This window comes from Episyrphus balteatus, chromosome 2 (genome assembly GCF_945859705.1).
Source record: "Episyrphus balteatus chromosome 2, idEpiBalt1.1, whole genome shotgun sequence".
In the NCBI taxonomy this organism is placed as follows: Eukaryota; Metazoa; Arthropoda; class Insecta; order Diptera; family Syrphidae; genus Episyrphus; species Episyrphus balteatus.
Genome location: NC_079135.1, coordinates 24,139,140 through 24,161,596, shown reverse-complemented (window position 1 = coordinate 24,161,596; position 22,457 = coordinate 24,139,140). Strand labels below are relative to the sequence as shown.

General features: G+C 30.8%; 1 protein-coding gene across 2 annotated transcripts in view; it reads right to left on the bottom strand.

Moving 5' to 3' along the window:
• Positions 1-22,457, bottom strand: part of LOC129912687 (uncharacterized) — a 101,705-nt gene that overhangs the window by 11,280 nt on the left and 67,968 nt on the right. For both annotated transcript variants that reach the window (XM_055991042.1, XM_055991043.1), the window contains exons 2-3: positions 14,104-14,165; positions 757-804 (exon numbers count right to left, since the gene is read on the bottom strand). The gene's annotated coding sequence lies outside the window, so the exon portion shown is untranslated. The remainder of the gene's footprint in view (positions 1-756; positions 805-14,103; positions 14,166-22,457) is intronic.

Here is a 22,457-nt window from a genome sequence, read left to right as displayed (position 1 = left end):
TTAAACTCTGTAATTGCCATTAACCATATGAATTTACCGTAGTGTACACATAACGTTAATCTTTACCAAATTCATACTTTCAATTTGTTGGTCAAAATAAAAAAAGTATTGTAAGCTACATTAATTATTATAGACTTCATAATAAACCACAAGCAACGGTACAACTAGGTACTGAATGAAAACACAAAAAAAAACTACAAAACTTACAAACTAAAAACCACAAATTATCGCTTTGTTGATTTTTATTGCATAGGTAAGTACATACATCTTAATTTTTTTTTTTTTATATACAAGAATTGTTTGCCTAATTTTTTCTCATTTTTGAATAACCATAATTTTCTAAGGTTTTTTTATGCATTTTTTAAGCTAATATAATTCAAGATTTTCATTGAAAAAAATTTTAAAAAAACATTTACAAAATTCGGGCTCTATTGATCTTGCATTAAACTAAACCAATTTTTGTTTTATTTTTTTTCTTAATAACTTTGATCTATCGAAATTGAATATTTTATTAACAACTCAACAACTATATCTCCCTCTAAAGTCTCAAATCCACTTACATACAACCTATCAACTCATTTTTATTTCCCAACAAAGGGTCTAATTACTTTTTAATGACCATAAAAATCAAAAATTAGGTTAGGTGGAAGGTATGGGTACCTCGTGTATCTACTACATGCTTGTTATTAGAAAGCATAATACACACTTTACACCTACTGGAAAAAAAAATGAGTTTAAATTAAGTCAGTACCTTACCTAGATTCAATGATGAATTGATTTCTTGATCCCACCATGGGTCGTCATCTAAAAAGAGAAAAGAAAAAAAAATATTATTACATATATGAATCAATATTTTCAAGTGAAATATTCTTAACTTATAAAGCAACTTTATAAGAAACATTTTGGCAGAAGTTTTTTTTTGAATATTTATGTAGAATAATATATGTAAAATAAAAATACAAAATTGGTACAATGTTACATTGGGCGCCAATTTGAATATTTCCTTTTAAATAATCCACTATTTTTCTCGAATACAAGAAACTTAAAAACAAAAAAAGCAAAAACAGCTTCATATATTTTTTTTTCTCACGTTGGGCGCCACTTGAATATTTGTTGTTTTAAGTAGTTATGAAAGCAACTCAGTTTTTAATTACTGCGTTTCTCCAAACAAAGAATTTCAAGGAGTAAATGACAAAAAAATAACTAGATGAATTCTCTTTTTGCCTTACGTTGGGCGCTACTTTCATATAATAAATTTCAACATGATCAATGCGCGGTACCTATAGCTATATTTTTTTTTTTTTTCTTATTATGTTTTGGGTTCAAAAACACCTTAAAATCATGTATCACACAAGTGCAGATGTTACATTACTTGTACTCTAAAATTCAACAAAATTTTGTACAATAAAAAAAAAACTCAAGTGCCTGCTCTAATTTTTACCTAACAAAAACCAACTTAGGGGTCAAAGTCATTCAAAACTTTTAAGTAATTTGAAATAGGTACGACCTAAGACATTGCCGTAAATTAGATTTGAGGTATCATCAATTTAAAAGTGTTAACGTTTATTTCCATTCAAAGATTACATCATAAACAATTAAAAATTAACAAAAATGTATTAAATAAAATAAATCTTATCCCCCTTTAACATTTAAGTTAACTTTTAATGTGTTTCACCTTTTTTTTTCTCCAAATTGAAAGAGTCACTATCACAACTACTTCTGCTCAACTTCGACATTTCAAATAGAGGCCCAATATGTACCAACAACTTGATTTTGGTCACGACACGACCACGATCGTTAAGTTGTTGAAATTGGCAGAGTAAGCACTTTGCTCCATAGATAATATTGCCACAAATGGCCTCGTGAAGAATATGAACATTAAAGTCATCGAGTGGTTCCTTCCAGATTTTTCTCCATCAAAATAAATAATGTTGGTTTGTTCACACGAGCCATGGACAAAAGTAGACAGATGGTAGAAGTATATCGGGAGTGGTGGTTCGTGGATAATGGGAAATGGATTCATTTGTGGATTCGTGGTTGTTGTGTAAGACCACTTTGGTGCTGATGGAGATGAATTTTCGACATATTTTTTCGAGTTCTATAAAAAAATTAATATCAGCCAAGAGTCAATTTGGTTGCGTAAATGTTTTTTTGTTTTACAAAAGAAACCGCGACACATTAAAAAAAAACTCACCGAAAGATTTATTTATTACCGGATAAATTTAATTTTGAACTCTTTATTGGAGCCGACTTTTAAATATTACCAAAAGACCAACTGCAAACAAACTCATTTAACATTTTACATATGAAATGTAGTATAGGACTCTTATAGGAGCATGTATCCACTCAGATCCACAGACAGTATTATCACATCGAGGTTGGTGCACTTTAAGAGCAAAGTGCTGTGGTCTCATGTGAATTTGCAGCTCGTAAAATGTCAAAAAGTGTGTTTTTTTTTTGGTTTATCATATTTTTTTTTTTTGAAAAAAAAGGGACAAATTATAGTGTAACTTAAAACACATGTTTTTTCCTTTGCTTAAATGGCTTTTTATAAATATATATTTTTTTTAAATCAGATATGAATGTAGAAAGAGAGACGAAATTATTATAGAACAGATGTAGCAGATGCGGTTGTATGGTACATTGGGTTACTGTTTGATGTGTGCCTCATGCTTAATGATAGAACAAAACGGACGTGGCATTCGACTGGAAAATTGGCATGAGATTAAAAAAAAAAAAAATTTAATTGATATGTCTGGCATCAATTTGACAAATAAGGGTGATGTTACATTTTGAATTGGATGCATTTATAAATAGAAGAGGCCTAGAATAGATGAACAAGTCAACAAAATCATTAGTTGATAAGAGGTCTGTTAGTTTTGTTTTAATTGGTTTTGAGGAGTTTAGATGATTAAGAGAATTTGATTAAAGGATAGAAAGTTTATTGCAAAAATAAAATGCATTGCGGTAATACAAATATAGTACATCACTTGTGTACAGAATTCATTACAGTTGTCTTATATAGGATTTCATAGTTCTTGTAAAATTTTCTTATAATTTTTATCATTTACTTTCCATATTTGATTTTTCATCTAGTAAATGGTTGGAAAACTAAGTTTTACCAGGTTGAACCTATGTATCTCTATTACTTTTTAGTGTACTTTTGAGTACTTTTTATTTATTTTTAATGGAAAATGCTTATTTGTGATCTTCATAATTTTTGAAATGTACAAAAGACAGTATATTACAGATAGTTTTCTTCACAAATTAAAAACTTGCCCCTAAATGCTCTATTAAATGACGCTTTGTGTTCCATAAAATTGATCAGTACAATGTACTCTACGCACACTCTTAGAAATATGCATGTTTAAAATAAATAAATCAATCAATTTTTGGAACGACCTTCTACAAGGACCATTGACTTACAACTCTTATTCTCTCAACCATTCTTGTGTATGTGAAATCAATTTGTAAGAATGGAAGGGACCTACAATTTACCACTGAATCCGAACCAGCAAAAATGCAATTTTTCATGACGATCATAATGTTCGAGGCTTTTTAATTTTTCGCAAGAAACTGTACCCCTGAAGAAAATATCTAAGTTGGAGGTTGGATTTGAATCGAAACTTCAGGCGTGGAAGCCCATCGCTCTACCTATTGCGCCTCGGGATTCTACTACACGGAGAAAAAGACCACCTAAACACAAGCGGTTTTTGCGTAATTTTTTGCAAAGATGACTTCCTTCTTAAAATAATTGGAATTAATTTTAATATCTGAAATTAAGCGGAATTCCACTTAATTTAAGACGAATGCCACCATCTTCTCAAAAAAAAAAATGCAGGAATCCGCTGGTTTATAGGTGATCTTTTTTTTCCGGTTTGAGGTCAAAATTTTGCCGGGTTAAAATTCATAGTTTCTAACTAGTTTTCAACTGTTTATAGGATGTGAATTATAAGAAAGTCTCTCTATCCATTATAAAAATTTTTACGACAGTTAAACAACAAACAGTAAGGAATGTTGAAGTACATAAATGAGCTGTAAGCGCTGGTAGAGTTTGAAAAACAGAATAGAAAAAAGTAGAATTTTGAAAAACAGAATTTTCGTTAAAAAAACAGAATTTTGAAGCCAGAATTTTGACCCGCTCCCCTTTTTTCCTTATAGTATTACAATTTACAAATATGAGTTCATACACCACATCAAAACTATTATACAAAATTACTAGTGATTTCTTCAAATAGTAAATAGACCTGGAGCCTGCTAAAAACTTTTCCCTTAAAAACAAGTGGATTACACATTAAATTAAGCGGATTTTTTGCCAAGATGACTTCTGTCTTAAATTAAGCGGAATAATTTTCTTAATTTCTTGAATGCGCATATTTAGCTTATTTTTATGTGGAAACATTTTAATAAAAAAAATACTGGCAGCCTCTGGGGATCGATCCTACAAGTTCACCTTAAAATTAACAGAACTAAAGCGAAATCCACTTATTATAAGCGGAAATCGTATGGTTTTAAGAGAAAGAGATTTAAGGTTGGCATCATCTTTTTTTAAGGTTCCCTTTTTTTTCTCCGTATTTTTATTTACTTACATATTGACAATGTGGTACCTACTTGAAAAATCTCAAAATTTTGTTTAAAAAACTATATAAATATAATCAAATCAGAATTCTGACCCAAATCTATTTTAATCTCCAATCTTTTGATTGAATTTACTTAAATATTTATTTACTTTTATCAAAAAATATTCAATTTTACAATAAATACCGCCTTTTTTTATTTCTGCTTTTGTTTGTTGTTTATAATTTGTTGTAATGATTTTTTTTTTTTAAGAAAACCTAAGGCACTCAAATAAGTTAGGGCTATTGTCCTAATCAATAAATTGACCAAATGCACCTTTATCTATTTGACATTTTTTATCTTTAACAAAGATTGAAATGATTTTTATTTTTATATACATATTTATATACCTCCATAAATATTATTTTTATCATTTAATGAGAATATTAACGGTCAATCGCATTAAATTTATCAGTAATCGATGATTAAAACAAAAAAATAAAAAATGAAAAATACTGCAAATGCATTGGACTGTCCATGCAATCAAATCAAAATACTCCCTGTCGTTGTAATGTTTATAAACAGTTATCTTTTGGGGTCAGAAGCTCAGAAATAAAAAACAAATAAAAAAAAACAAAAAGACACGATTAGCTTAGAATTAATGTCTTTATTAACAAAAATATGAGTTTTTATGTTAATTCTAGAAGGAATTTTATGTTAACATTAAAGCTTTAATTTGTGTTATAAAAAAAATTAAAAAATTTTTCTTCCCATTTGGAGGAAAAATAATTAAGACTTACCACTTTTTAAAAATTATTAGGTATTTTGTTAAAATGAAACTAGACGAAATATATGTAGCGCTATTAAAATTCCATTGGAACAGAATCAACCTGAACGAAGCTTTTCGTCTAGGTGGTCTTATTGACAATTATCACATCAGTTCAAAGATCAATGACTCTCATCATGGGCATCGATAAAATCCAATCGACTACTCTATAAACGTCACTTCAAGAAAACAAAGTCTATCAAAACAACAATCCCAAGATAACTTTATATTTATCTGTCTGGGATGAATAGGTCATCTTCAATAGAATCTCTCAGATTGATCATTGACTTCCCACTCCATAGAGCTCTAACTAATGCACACTTCATTGGTCTCCAATTAAGAAAAACATGACTTTTTTCATAAAGACAACATCATAATAATAATCTTCTCATAATTACAAATACTTAATCGATCCAATTACAAAAAAAAAAAAAAACAATCTTTAATTTTTTTTTTATATTTTCTCATCCCACGGATTTGATCTTTTCTGAACGGACAGTTCGTTGTTCTTTAAAAATTGCAGAAAATGTATGTTTTCTTCGTCTCATCGTTCATTCAATTATCTTGAGAGAAAAAAAAAAAAAATGTTGAACTTTGTGCAATTGCTAGTTTCTATTTTTGTAATTTTAACTTTTTGTTTGCCTTCCCTCCCTCTCTCTCTGATATCATTTCCAACAACTTTGATTGTTTAACTGATGGAAAAATATTTAATCCAATTAATCGTGTTCAACTTGCCCCCATTGTCTTCCAACATTAGTAAAGCAAAAAAAAAAAAATTGCACCATTGCGTAAAAAAAATATATAAAATGAACAAGTAGAAGAAGTTCAATGAACAACTTAACTTAAATTATGTTTGCTGTCACTTTCGCTTTTGTTTTGTTTTTTGTAATTTTTGTAAGTGAAACAATTAAATTAGTTGGGGGTTTTGTTTTTTTTTTTTTTTTCTGTAAGAAAAACTAAGAAAATTAATTGCGTGTGCGAATTATTTAATTTTTCTTTTCCTGTGTGCACATTTCCCGTTCCGTAAAAAAAATGCATTCTCATCATCGTTATTGTCAAAAATTAACGAACCAACAACATTTACCAGATGTCAAAGTTGTTTTTTTGATTAAGGTATCAAATGAAACTTTATACGAACTTGCCATCATGATAGTGCAGCACTGTTAAAAGAATGAAATACATATTAGACAAAGGCTGCACAAGAAAAGGGTTACTGGGGTTTGAAGACCCAAATATGATGATAAGCTATCAATGGAATCAGCTTTTTTGTGATTGGCCTTGTACAAGAAGAATCTATATGAATTAAAAAATAAAATTGCAAGGGATTGGGCACGAAATACCGCCGTTTCAATGTTTGACATTATTGCATCGATTTTCACTTCACTGTGTTGGGTGACATGAATTGATGAGAATCAACAAGAACGAAATTTTTAATTTTTTGCCTTTTTAGAACATTTTAATTTGAGATGTTTAATGAGAGTCTGTGGTATTCCTTCTTACAAATATTGGACTGAAAAATGCAATAGCTACCTGCTCTTCAAAAATTTTTTCAAAACCATTTTACTATTTTTGACTAGTGTTTACATTGAAAAAAAAAGTAAACTAAATTCATGTTTTAAATAAGCTGGACGACAATTTCAGTTTTAAAGAGACTTCCACTTTGAAATATTTTCCTGACTACGGCCATGAAATTAAGATAATCTTGTGCTAAAATAAGGGTGAAAATTCTTGTGTCAATATCAATGTATATCCCTTAAAAGTAAAGTATTACTTTTCATGATTTTTACGTGTTTCTTTTGGAATTAGTCTACCCAGGGAAGGGGTTAAATATTTTAATACCAGCAGATTTATGATATGATTGAATTGAATTGATTCGACCCGTGCCACTTATTTTAAAACCACACTTGAAGTAAAAATAAGTTGATCCTTCCGCAGAAATCTTGAGAATTTTTAAACGGATATTCCTTGTATCTGGTTGTCACGTACCGGAAGTATTTATTGTTGATAAAAACACACAGAGTACAAGGAAGACTGTGCTATTCTGGCAGTTGCATTTTTTTTTTTATATTTTTGAAATTCAAAATTCATTCGGAATGACAGTGTTGCTAAACACCATAATTGGTAAATTTAATAAAAAATATTTTAATACTTACGAAAACTGGTAAACTTCATTTTCAGTCCGTTGAACACAAACTTTCAAACCTTAATCTAAAATCATAAATTTCAGCCACAATTTCTTGCGAAAAAATGTTTTAATTGAAACTGGTAAATTTCAGTCAAAATTCAGGAAAATTTTAGCGGAAACAGGTAAGTTTCAGACACAACTGGTGATTTTGAGTTGAAACAAGTAAATCTCAGTCGATTTTTTTTTAATCTCAGCCAAAATTTTTAAATCTCTAAGATAATTTTGTAAATCTCAACTGAAACATAATAAGGTTCAGTAAAAACTGGTAAATCGCAGTTGAATCAGAAAAGTTTCAACAGAAACAAGTAAATCACATTAAAAGCTGCCATAATAACAACTATTACTTAAATTTCGAACAAATTTACTTTATCTCACCCAACACACTGGTGCGAAAATTGCTAACATTTTTAGTAGTTGATGTTGAAAAATTGATATTTTTAAAACCTATCTAAATACAAGCGGATTTCTGCATGGTTTTTTTGCCAAGATGACCTCCGTCTTAAATTAAGTGGAAAAATCTTCTTAATTTCTTAATTGTGCAAATTCAAAAGAAATCTGCTTAATTTAAACGGAAAATCATCTTATTTTTATATGGAACCATTTTAAATTAAAAAGAACTGGCAGCCATATTGGTGATCGAACATACTGCTGTTCGGTCACTAGGTGAGTGCTTTCCCATCAGCCTCCAACTGTGTGAAATAAGTATGATAAACTTCAATTATCTCACCCAACACACTGGTGGGAAAATTGCTAACATTTAGTAGTTGATGTTGAAAAATTGATATTTTTAAAACCTATCTAAATACAAGCGGATTTGCGCATGGTTTTTTTGCCAAGATGACCTCAGTCTTAAATTAAGACGTGGAAAAATCTTCTTAATTTCTTGATTGCGCAAATTCAAAAGAAATCCGCTTAATTTAAACGGAAAATCATCTTATTTTTATTTGGAAACATTTTAAATTTAAAAAAACTAGCAGCCATTGGTGATCGAACATACTGCTGTTCGGTCACTAGGTGAGTGCTTTCCCATCAGCCTCCAACTGTGTGAAATAAGTATGATAAACTTCAATTATCTCAGCCACAACGGCGTATACAAGGGGGGGGTCACGGGGTCATGACCCCCCCAAGAACTCAGAACTTAAAAAAGAATTTGTTATGTGATACTGAAATCTCTTGAGTAAGATTATTTTCAAAATGTTGAAGTTTTAGAACATGAACGAAAATTAAAAGTAAACAAAATTTTTGGTATTCAAACATATTTTACCATATTTTGGGGATGTGGTCATATTTTTAGCGAACGCTATGCTGGATTAGGATTATTTTGATTCGTTCGATAATATTAGTTGAGCTGTAGAGTTTTGTATGGAAACAAAATCCGGATAAGTATTATATTCAAAGCTTTTTAAAAGAAATTGAATCTAGTAGGTACACAAAAATAATATATTAAGGGCAAGACACTGCTTATCAGCAAATAAAAGAAGCAGCCATATCATCTATTTTTTTATATGATGAAGTGAATAAAATATGTTTTAAATAGGGAAGCTTTCTGTGGCCTTGCTGTGTGGAGGTCAAGTCTGTTGATAAAATTCGTCATCGGCATCATTCATCATCATCATTTCTCAAATCTTTTTAGTTTTTTTGCAATGTTCCAGTTCAATACATTCGTCTGATAAAATTTGGTGAATTTTGTTTGCTTACAGAATATAACAGTATTTTGTACATACTAAATTTGCTAGATCTGTTGCATTTTTTGAAACAACTATCGATTTGTTAATCATCAATGGCCAGCCAATTATAGAAGCAATGTAAGCAACCTTATCTAAGGCAATTTAAATATTATTATTAAATATCACTTGGGGCTAATTTTTTGAATAGTTAGATAAACCTAAGTTAGAGCTTATTCCTAGGAATAAAAGTTTTTTTTTTATAGTGACATTTATTCTTCTGATAGTCTATCTGACGATTGAAAAAGCAGGGCTTAATCTAATAAATACAACTGAATGTTTTTTATATTGTAAACCGCTGATTAATACTTGAAAACGGACGAATTCCAAAATATCGCCAAAATAATTTTTTTTGTCTTTACTATTTTAATAGAGGTATTTTAAATTCCCATACAATTTTAAAACAAAATTTAAAAAAAAATATATTTTCAATGCAATTTTTTTTACAAAACTTTGCGATTCGTTTGCCTGAAGTTAGGAAGGCTTTTAATTCAAAAGTTAAAACTGTTATTAAGTAAAAACTATTTTTATTTTAACTTTCTGGGCTAGCGGAAAACAATGAACAGTTGTTTTAAGGCAAATTATTCAATCGAAGTACTCGTACAGTACATTTTATTTTAAGGAGAGGATAGCCTCAATTTGTCAAAATTAAAGCCTAGTACGCTGCTGATAAAAAACGAAAAATCCCATACAAAAATGAAACAACGAAATGGTAAACCAAAAATTTCGTTCAACTTTTCGTTCTGTAGTACGCTGTACGCTGTTCGGCACAACGAAATTGAAAGTCTAAACTTCTTTTTCGCACACAAACAATTGCCGGGGACATTCATTGTGTGTGGAAAAATGACATTTTGAGTTTTTTTGTTAGTTTTTGTTGTTCATTTTGTCATTGCATGTCTTTCTGAGATGCGTGTTTGCTTTTTTTTCATTTATGTTTTGCAGTTTTTGAGTATTTTTCGGTCCAGATTTCGCAAGCATTTCGTTGTCCTCGTGGAGACCGACGAAAAATTTCGTTTCACATCAGCAGCGTTCTAGGCTTTAAGGCTTAACGCTTAACTTAAACGAATCTCATACCGTTTTTGTTTGGTTATTTTTAGAACTACATTCGGAACTTTTCGATTCGAAATGCAAGACGCACAAATTTTAATGTTTAATAACACTGGTCAACAAAATTTAACTTTTTTTTTGCCACAAGAACCCAAATATACTTTTCTAGTAGTTCTGAATCCGAATCTGAAGTCAGAAAAATTTGATTGGCCTTCGTTTTTGAAATATTACCGTTAGAAAATGTCAAAAAACGTAATTTTGGCTGTTTTCGAGGTTCTGTTTTTATGTGGGGTAGTTCATTATAAACAAATTTGTAATGGTTATTATAAGAACAGATATTCTTCTTTCAAAAACTGTTTAAATTTTCCCGATATCTCTTTTATTACTCGAGATATCTTTAGTTTCATTTAATAAGTCAAAGAGAAACTAAACTTAATCTAAAGTTTAAGTCACTGGCCACAGAATTTTTACCACAAGAACCAAAATATACTTTTCTGAAGGTTTTTGAGTTGCTGAACTCAAATCCGCAATCGGAAAAATTCTATTAGCCTCCGTTCTTGAAATATAACCGTTATAAAAAAAAACCCTTTTTTGCATTTTATAACGGTAATATTTTAAGAACGAAGGCTAACAGAATTTTTCTGATTGAGGATTCGAGTTCAGCAACCCAAAAACCTTCAGAAAAGTATATTTTGATTCTTGTGGCAAAAAAAGTGTAATTTGGTTGGCCAGTGTTGTTTCTGATTCAAAGACCGCTACTTAAATTTTAAATATCTCGGGCAATAAAAGTGATATCGGAAAGATTTAAACATTTTTTGAATGAATAAAACTAGCTCTTATTGGCACCGTTACAAATTTATTCACAATTAATTACTCCACATAAAAACATAACCTCGAAAACAGCCAAAATTACGTTTTTTGACATTTTCTAACGGTAATATTTCAAAAACGAAGGCCAATACAATTTTTCTGACTTCAGATTCGGATTCAGCACCCCAAAAACAACTAGAAAAGTATATTTTGGTTCTTGTGGCAAAAACCTTGTTGACCAGTGTAATTCAAAAAGCCCATTTTCAGGTTTATGCCTGCTATCAAAACTTTTGAAAAAAAAAAAAAATTGGCATGACCCCCCCCCAAGAAGCAAACCTGTATACGCCCCTGCTCACCCAACACACTGGTGAGAAAATTGCTAACATTTAGTAGTTGATGTTGAAAAATTGATATTTTTAAAACCTATCTAAATACAAGCGGATTACTGCATGGTTTTTTTTTTCTTAATTTCTTGATTGCGCAAATTCAAAAGAAATCTGCTTAATTTAAACGGAAAATCATCTTATTTTTATTTGGAAACATTTTAAATAAAAAAAAAAAACTGGCAGCCATTGGTGAAGGTGATCGAACATACTACTGTTGGGTCACTAGGTGAGTGCTTTACCATCAGCCTTCAATACTGTTTGAAATAAGTATGATAAACTTCAACTAAAGCTGAAGTCTGACTATAATTTTAAAATTTTTATTTGTGTTCGGTTTATTAAGATCAAAAATTCACATGAAAACACAATGAAATTCACCTTAAAATTAACAAAATTAAAGCGGATTCCATATATTTTAAGCGGAAATCGTATTGTTTTGAGAGGGAGGGATTTAAGGTGGGAATCATCTTATTTAAAGGTGCACTACCCGATTGGACACGACAGACGCATTCCACTGAAACATAGAGTCTTATTTTATAAATTACATTATGTAAATTCAATTTCAACTTGAGTTGGTGAAATAACTTTTTGGGGAGCGGGTCATAATTCTGCTTGTCAAAATTCTGTACGACAAAATTCTGTGGGGTCAAAATACTGTAATACCATAATTCTGTACGTATACACACAACTGGGACAGATTGAAGCTAGGGCCCTCTGCATGGTCTAGTCTCTAGACTCTTGCAGACTTATTTGAATCTGCCAAATTTGCATCCACACAAGTAAATTCATTTATTTGGCACAAAAGCAAAATTAATCTGCCCTTTTCACCAGTGTTATTATAGATGTTGTGATTTTTCTTTTGACATTATTTTTGGGACAAATCGAGTGGCGGTTGCTTTGGTTCGTTCCAAGAAATGAAAAGAGTATATAGACGATTGCCAGTTTTTATAGTTGGTGTTTTTGTTGTTGTAGGTGAAGTTGCCTGCAACTAATCAAATTTATTTCAACATTTTCGCTGTCTGGCGGCTGTAGCTCGTGTCGGTCGTTGTGTGTGGTATAAAATGATGCACTGAAGTGGAACATGTTTCCTCTTTTACGGTGGTCTGGGTTGGTGAGGTGAACCTGCTGATGGTGATGGTGGTATCTGGTCCCGATTTTTTATTTTTTATTTTATGATTGTGCATTGGTTGCACTTTGGGAAGTCTAATGGGTCGACCAGAGATTACATCCTTGACAGCAAGAGATAGGCGAAAGAGACAAATCCCCAAGATTTATGGGTATCTATATTATATTTTGTGCCAAATGGGAAATTGAGTCTTCCGGGATTGTTGTCAGTTTGTCAGAGAGTATATAAGGGTGCCTACGTTACGTAGATATAACTTTTGCTTGTTTTTTTTTCGAAATAGTGAAGGTAACTTATAGAGTTGGCCTACATATTTGAGCACTGTGTTGTTAATAACGATTATGGGTTGTTTAACTTTTTTTTTAATGGAATAATGCAATTAGGGGGTTTTTGTTTACTTCCGGATTTGAAAAAAATGAAGTAGTTTGCAATCTAAAAGCAAAAAACGTGGGTTATTTGAAATTAAGTTTATAGTTTGGGGGTAAATTGTTGAATTTTTGGGTAATTCCTTAAGGAAATTTTATATTTTAGGGTATGGAGGTACTAGGGATTTTGGTTTTACCCTGGTCCAAAATTACCCGGGTACACGGGTACCCAAATATTCGGGTATTACCCGAGTATAAGAATAACTTATTTAGGCGTTAAAGAAACTTCTGGTTTTCATTCATTAATAAAGCTTAAAGAACCCTTTCTTTTGATATCTCACTCCATGAATTTAGAGAAATTTTTTTTAAATGCATTTTTTTTCGGCAAGGGGTTAACCTTGATTTTTTTCTCGAAACCCGAAAAAAAAAACATTTTTGTAACCCAAATGCATATGTTCTTCCGCAGATATCTGCCTCAAAATGTATAAGAAAAATCAATGTTTGGGTGCAAATAACTCATAAACCAAATCTCTAAGAAACTTATGGTTTTCAGTTATGAATAGAGTTTGAAGACACCTTTCTTTTGATATCTCACTCGATGAATTTGGAGACATTTTTTAAAATGCATTTTTTTCGGCAAGGGGTTAACCTTGATTTTTTTCGAAAATCGAAAAAAAATATTTAATTTTTTTTTTACCCAAATTCATAGGCCTGTTTACTGTGAACTCATATCTGTGAAAAAAACTTGTTTTAAGACTTTGTTCCGCAGATATCTGCCTCAGAAAGTAAGAAAAAAAAAACAATGTTTGTGTGCAAATAACTCAAAAACTAAACTTCCAAGGAACTTTGATTTTCAGTTATTAGTAGAGCTTAAAGAGACCTTTCTTTTGATGCATTTTTTTCGGCAAGTGGTTAACCTTGATTTTTTCTCGAAAAACGAAAAATTTTCAATATACTTTCATTTCTCACATAAAACAAAATTTTACAGACATCTGTTTACTTGAAAATAAAAATAATGCAACGATAAAAACTCTAAAGGGCGCCATTTACACTCAAAAACAAAATTTATCATAAGTGTCTTACCGAAATTTCAACTGCAATTGGTTCACATTGAATTAATTTTTATTCAATTTGTTACTGCATTTCTGAAAAAAAAAAGAAAAAAAGTATATTATGTATCTTTCTTCTTGAGAACAACTTTATTTTATATTAATCTGAGAATTACATCTATAACTAAAAAGTGATTCTTAATTGATTCGTTAAAACATAATATAATTTCCCAAACCACTTAACACAATCAAGAAAAAAAAAATATCATCTCAATTACCAGTTTCTGAGAAAAGAAGAAGAAAATTCAAAATTTATCATTGCCCGCAACATAACCACATCATAAACCCATAATAACTTTAGAACGGATGCAATTATCATCTTCTAAGCAAGTTTCAAAGATTCAGTGTTTGTATTTGACGAATGATTATATCCATGACTAAAGGAATCAAAGGGATAATGGAGAAACCATGATGAGCATAAAGTATATTAATCTTAATCAAATAATATTACCTGAAAGGTAAACAGATACCATCCAGAGCGATATACATAGATAGGATAAACTAACGATTATAATGAGCTCCAGATGAAGTTATAATCGATCACAATTTTCACATCTATTCAATATTTATCCAGATGTACGAGTTTGAATACATCACATCATCGTATTATGTATACCTTTAAGAGTTCATAGGGAATCTATAATATGGACAGTGGACTGGTTTTTTGATACAATTGAACAAAAAATTATTTCTGTCTGTTTTGATTGACTTTGTGTTTTTCAACAAACAAATTATCAATTCTTTCGAAATGAATAAATATTCTTGGAAGTTTCATTAAAATATTAAGAAATATGTGATTTAAACTGCAGTTACTAGTTTTGACTACAGATGAGAATGCTATTTTGATAGCTGCTTTCAATCACTCTGCTCTTTCACTGAGCAGTGAACAGTAGCGATTGCTCTTGAATATAGCTCAGTTCTCAGCCTTACAAAAATCCGAAACAATCTAATTTGCTGTCATTTTTTTTATATTTACAATGAAAACACATGAAACTATCAAGTGAACAGATGGAGAACAGTAAAATTGTTCGATGCCTTAAAGATTTCACTGCTTTTTTTTAAAGCACTTGCTCTTCTTCGTAATTTCACTGCTCTTTTTTCAGAAATTGCTATAGGCACTTCAAAATTTCACTGGCACTTCTTTCTTGTGAGCTTTCTATTCTAATGAATTCTAATGAATTGATCAACGATGAAAAATAAAAAGATTTAGAGAATAGTTTAACATGATGATAACGAAACAGAGAAGTTCTATTTGAATTAGATACCATTGTTTCAGTGAAGGAGTTATTTCTTGTGAAAAAAATGGCAGCATTTTATTTTGTATTCCATATTTTCTAGCATATTTCAAATCAGGAAGAAATTTAAAGAATTGAAGCTTTAACTGCTATTTATAGAGTGATTAAATAGCAGCTATTAATCGCTGCTTTTTTATATTCTGCTCACTGCTCACTGCTATCGATCTTTAGCACACATCTACTTTTGACGAATATCAATTTCAGAATTGTGTTGTCATTTTAAGCAAGTTTAAATTTTATTTTTATTCGATGTTTCATGATAAAATAACCCACTGTATCATCATCCAGACTGTCTCATTTCCCCGGTAAAAGAATCTTTTTCAACACCACAGGAAGAAGGAAGTTTGTCGTGATTTGATTATTATACTCCTTGAAAAGGTAGAGTCGCTAAGAGGTAAAGCGATAGAAGACCATCCAGACAGACACAGAAGAATGAACAAAAGAAAAAAAAATTGTTTCGTAACGAGTTGTAAATGAGTTTATATAGGACGATTTTCCGGTATATGTTAGCGCCACCATCCACCACCGACGACGAAGTTGTTAACGATTTAATAATTAATTTTTTTGGACAATATAATGAATAAGGATCCGTGCGATGAGTAGAAACTTGGCTTTGATTTGATTCAATTTATGTGTTTATTTTTTCTATCCAAAAACCAACAACAAAAAATTACAAACTTGAAGTAGAAAATTGTTGCATATCAAAATGAAATGTGTTTAATGTACCATAACAACAAACCAGCGAAGCATTGGTTGATTTTAATTTCATATTTTTTTTCATTCATTTCCTTATATCTAGACGTTTCAGTGTGATAATGAAATCTTCATCATCATTATTTTTATTTTAATAGTAAATAATAAGGCGAAGGGAATTTGAAATGAATATTTTTTAGCTTTTGCTTTTGAAGATTAATAGCATTTCAATGTTATTGATTTTTTTTTATTGAAAGTGTGCATTGTAGAATAATTATTATTGTTATTTACCCATTATAATGTGGAACAAGGTTTGTTAATACGATACGGCCAAGACAGTTTTTTGTAACGGATGAATTGATTTAGTATCGGTTTTATTTATTTATTTTTTTTTTGTCTTGCAACAGCACTTGAAGGGAATTTTAAATTGTTAGCATTTTTCTTTTTAGGTGGAAAAAGGTGTGTTTGGATTATGGATTTCACGCTGATTCGAGATATCGATCTATCGAACGAAAGGGTGTGTTCAATAATAATTACTAATCCATAGACAGTGAAAATAATTTCTGGAACTGCTATACGTAAAGAAAAATTTCATTCTTAAAAAATCTTCTTGTATACAATCATAAAGTTTTTTCACACATTTTCAAAAATTACTGGGAGATATTAGGCCTACGTTAAAAACGATTTCGAATCTCAGGCTCCACCACCTAAAAATAAGAGTACCAATGTGATGGAAAAGTCATCTTTGCTTAACCGCTCGGATTCGGCGGTAAATTGTAGGCCCTTTACATTTCTTTGCACCCATGAATGATTAAAAGTTATTATTCACTAGGCTGATGGGGCACGACAACCCCATAGTGCCATACATATTTCTTGTAGGTAGCTGTCCTGTCAGAAGGAATCCGTTACAATTTGACCTCATGAATGACTTGAGTTACGACAAACTAGTGAGTTCTGCTAGTCAAACAGCCCGGAACTTGTTATGAGTTAGCTAAATCACTGGTGTTGTCAAATCTCTCAGGCTGAATTTTCACTTATTGGAGAAGCAGAAAAAGTGGACAAGTGCAGAAAAGATGTTTCTTCTTCTAAATGGATATCACGTCTTTGTTCAGTGTTGATATCCTACATCGGATAGCCTTACCAAAACACATAGATTTTTCAGCTTCCGATATTTTTATGACATTCTTCATTGCTTCATTTCTTAACTCCTTGGCCAATACACACAAAAATAAGATTTCAATAAAAAAAATTAAAAAAAAACTGGACTTTATCGCTTCTAACCTTAAAAGATACTCCCGCGGATCACCTTTGAATTTGAATGTTTTAATCTTTAATTTGACATCATCATTTGGCTTGGTGAGGTGCACATTGCTCAATGCACTTTGTTACGGGAAAGTTTGGCTTTTGCTGGGAAAAAAAAAATCATAAATGCATTTTGATTTTAGAACTCGTATCAAAATACGTGTCGAAAAGCATGTTTTGCACAATCGCACCTAGAATAATTTGGCCGCCATTTTGTTTTTTTTTACATATTTGACTTTTTCATATAACTCGCGTATTTTTAAACCTACACAACCAAACTGTATGGCAAACTTGAAGATAATTTAATTTTCTACAGTCAATCTTATATACCTTTTTTCGGGAAACCGACGAAGTTACGAATACCAGAGTTACGGGCGACAGAGTTACGAGCGTCAAAGTTACGCGAAACCGAAGTTACGAAAAACTAGAGTTACGAATTCTAAAGTTATGTTAAGCTATGACATGTGATTTTTGGGTTGGCAACAATTGCGAGGAACGACATGGAATTATATAAATACAAACAAGAGATTAGCATTTTTCTCATTGGTCAGAACTAAATGAGTAAAGCGAAAATGGGTGTTATTTAATCTTGTAAAATTTTGATTGGATAGGTATAGATATACATATATGGTTTTGTTTTTGTGAGAAGATCGCAAAAACGTTGAAATAGAAAAAAAAAAACATAAGTATACTTATGTAAGTTTGGGGGACATAATTGAAATTAACTTCTTATTTGTCCAACTAATATTGCACTTACGTATCGATATTCTCTTATTTATGTTTCCATAATTCCATATCGTTCCTCGCAATTGTTGCCAACCCAAAAATCACATGTCATAGCTTAACATAACTTTAGAATTCGTAACTCTAGTTTTTCGTAACTTCGGTTTCGCGTAACTTTGACGGCCGTTACTCCGTTACCATGTCCCTTTTTTCGATTATCCCTTTGGTTTAAAAGGTAGGGTGTTTCTTTTGAAGAACAGAGATTTTTTTATATTTATCATATCTCGTTTATTTTATTTGATATGTAATTGAAATTTCAAACTGAATTGTGTTTTTTTTTTGTTTTGAATGCATAATATTTTTTATTTGCAATAATAATTTTTGTAATGCAATTTTTTTTATTTGCAATAAATATTTTTCTTTTTTTTTTAATTTCAAAGGAAAGCAATGCATTAAAAAAGGACGATTTTTTACAACGCTGATTTAAAGCCATATGTGTAGCAGCTCTGCAAAAGTCAAAAAGTGATCGAAGCGCACTCTTTTATAATGAAGACCATTCGATAGTGCTTACCAAAGACTGAGGACGCGTGGTTTGATTTTATAGTGACTTGTCTTCAAACAACCATTTGGAATAAGTTAAAGCTAATGCCTGCGTCAATGTGTTCTCGCAAACAATATTACCAAGCTTGGAGAACTCAATTCCTTTTGACCAATTAAACTCTTTACTTTTTTGGCGTTAATCGGGATTATAAAACAAAATAAAATTACCTTCTAATTGTCTATTTTAAGAAATATTTTCTCAGCAAAATTCTTAAATCAGCTTTAAAAGTAACAAAAGTTCAATTTATAAGAACATTATGACGTCTGCTCTTGCCATAATACCAAACGAACAACTGAAAAAAAAACTGAATCAGCTTTTCCCATTAGCGAATGAAATAGTGATTCAGTTTAACCTCTCTGCTATAATCGTACACTCAGAAAATGGATAAGTTGCTTTACCTTCGTCTAAAGAAAAGAAGCCACACGCGTCAGGTTCTTAACAAATAAATACTATAGTATAGCTACAACACACAAAAACGTCTTTCAAATCTTGCTTCAAGACATTTTCTTACAATTCCCCACAAATGCAAGTCACTGGTAGTAAGTATGTGGTGGATTTGGATAGTGTTTGTTAACAAAAGACCTTAGCTATTCTTACAACAAAAAAAGCAAAATCTGCAAAAAAAAAACTGAATGAAAGGTAAAAAAAAAAACTTACAATCGGAAACTAAAAACGTCCGGAAGCGAAAAAGTCTGTAGATTAAAATTTCTGCAAAATATTTTGCCATTTTCCAACTAAATCTTTCTTTCTCACCCTCTCTCTCTTCGCAACAAGCGCATATACGAGTTACCTACTACAAAATCCATGGTTGAAGGAAAGGTGCATTGAATTTTGTGGATAAATTCGTTGAAGTAGAAATGTGTTTTATGCTGCTGCTTCGTTCATTTTTGTGGGTGCATTTTCTTCTTCAACTTATTTTTTTTTTAATTTTCTTTAGAGTTTACATTGAATACCGCCGCCAGTACCGACCAATGCCAGTGGACGGATCTATCTTTGGCTACTTCTAACAAGGGGCAGAGCTTTGCACTGAGAGAAGCCAGCAGCTATATAGTGAATCTCATATTTCACTGCATGTTTCATGTTAAGCTTGCATGTTGTCTTCATCAGATTTACGAACGAAACGACGACAACGTTGTCAGGGACAGTGCTTCGAAGAAATCATAGCGCCACCAGAAGCGATATAGAATGGTTGACATTGGCGGAGTTATTAAACTTCGCGCCCTAGAACAAAGAATGCAAAATTTTTATATGAATACGAAAAGCTTTCTTCTGCAAAATTAAGATTTTTCAAGAATAATTCAAGAACCGTGAAAGGTGAAACTACAGCTGAGAATGCTATTGCGATAGCTGCTTTCAATTCACTTTGCTCTTCTACTGAGCAGTGAGCAGTTGTGATTGGTTTTGAATATAGCTGCTCATTATCATTACTCAATTCTAAGCCTTACAAAAATCCAAAACAATCTAATTTGATGTCTTCTTTTTTTTTTATATTTATAAGCGATCAATTGAACAGGAAGAACAGATTTCACTGCTTTTATAAGAAAAATTGCTCTTCTTTGTAATATAATTGCTCTTTTTCAGAAAATGTTATTGGCTATTTAAAATTACACTGTTTTTTTGTGAGCATTCTTTTCTTCAAACATTTCTAATGAATTGATTAACCCTCTGTCGGCACACGGGTGCGAATTTGGCATAAAAAGATAAAAAGTGGTCACAAAAAAGTGTCTTTATAAGGGTGAAAATAATTTTTATAAATATATAAATCTCTATAAAATATTGAAACTGAAAAAAGTTCTAGCGACATGAAAAAGTATAAACCAAATTCGCAAAAAAGAGGTGTGCCTACAGAGGGTTAACGATGAAAAAAAGAAAAGATGTAGAGAAAAGTTTAACATGATGAAGATGATGACGAGACAGAGAAGTTCTATTTGAATTACCATTGCATCAGACCAGGCGTTCAAGGAGTTATTTTGTTTTAAAAAGAAAACGGCATAATTTAAAGAGTTGATTCTTTAACTGCTATTTAAAGAGTGATTAAATAGCAGCTATTAATTGTTGCTTTTTTATATTCTGCTCACTGCTCTTTAAAAATCGATCTTTAGAACACCCTTACCAGTTAAAAATTGTAAATTTAAATGAAAAATTGTTAAGGCGCCCAAAGAATCAATATCCTTTGTCATTTGTTCAGTCCGTCACTGTTATTGAATATTGACTTGGCAGTGATTTAATACATTAAAGACGACTACGATACCGACGACGTTGTACATGAGTGTGCTCTTCTTGCACTCTTCCATTATTATGGTACCAGTATGATCGCACCTTTATGTGATTCACATATAACGTAGCGGCGAGGGTACCATATGCACAAGCCAAACAAGATGGGTATTGAATAACTTTCACGAAACGTTATGGTCATTATGTGCAACATACGAGGATAGTATTCTATTATTTCGAGGTGAATATCTTGTTTGAGAAAAAAAAAAAAAAATAAATCGAGAAGAATGAGAAATTTAAATCTTTTTGTACCTATATCTCTTTGGTGAAATATGGAAAATGGTAGCAGGGCAGAGATTATTATAAATAGGAGCAATAACCTGGTAATTGCATTTACTGCTATTGTATACTTAGCTTTTATTTATTTTTTTTTGTTTGTGGAAAGAAATTGATATGGGCATAGAGAGCTTCTTTACGGATATTTAAAGTACAATAATATATTGTTAAGAAGATTTCGCTTTTTTACTGTTTCCGAATGTTCACTCTTGTGTAACAACTTTATACCTTTAGGGAGTTTTTTCTCTGTGATATATGAAGGCTATCTGTAGACAGTTTGAAAATTCATAGAGTTACAAAATTGTAGTGAAAAATGAAACTTTTACTAGCAAGTTTTAGTATTGGAGGCTTAAACTTACTTACTTGCAGAATTTTATTACTTTAAAGAAAGCATTATTTTTCTATTTTTCTTTTTATTTGACACTATAATTGACATATTTTTTTTTTTTTTTGTAAAATTAACTTTAAAATGTGCATTATCAAATGTTTACTATCAAAATAAAATATTTAAAAACTAGTAAATTTTATGAAATCTTCATTATTTTAAGGCTTGGTATTTCTTTGAAAAATTGTTGCTAAATACTGAATATAGACCAGTGCCCAAGCCTTCAAAAACGGTAAAAAGTAAGAAAAAATCATATTAATTTGTTCACCTTATTTTGACTTAATACCAAAAAAACACCCTAATTTTCAATCGAAAATTCACGTAATCGATCGTAAATTTTTGCTTACACCATCGAAAAGTAGACATTTTAACGAACAAAATACCTACCGATTTTTTTGAAAAAAGCTGATATTTTGACACGTAAATTTTCGATTGAAAATTAGGGTGTTTTTTTGGTATTAAGTCAAAATAAGGTGAAAAAATTAATATTTTAAATCAAATAAATTACTGTGTATTTGAAACATAATAAGGTAGGTTTTCACCAAAATTTCATAGAAAAAAAACATTTTTTTGAAAAAGATAAAAATAAAAAACCAAAAACTCGGTTTTTGTAATTTTTCACATAAATTTTGAGGTTATGTGAAAAAATTATTAACACATAAGTTGTAGATCTTTTAACTACCTACAACGTTGCCATACAACTTTTTTCCATAGAACTTGTAGTTTTGCCGGAAATCGAGACATACCATTTTTTACCATTAAAAACTCAACCCACCCTC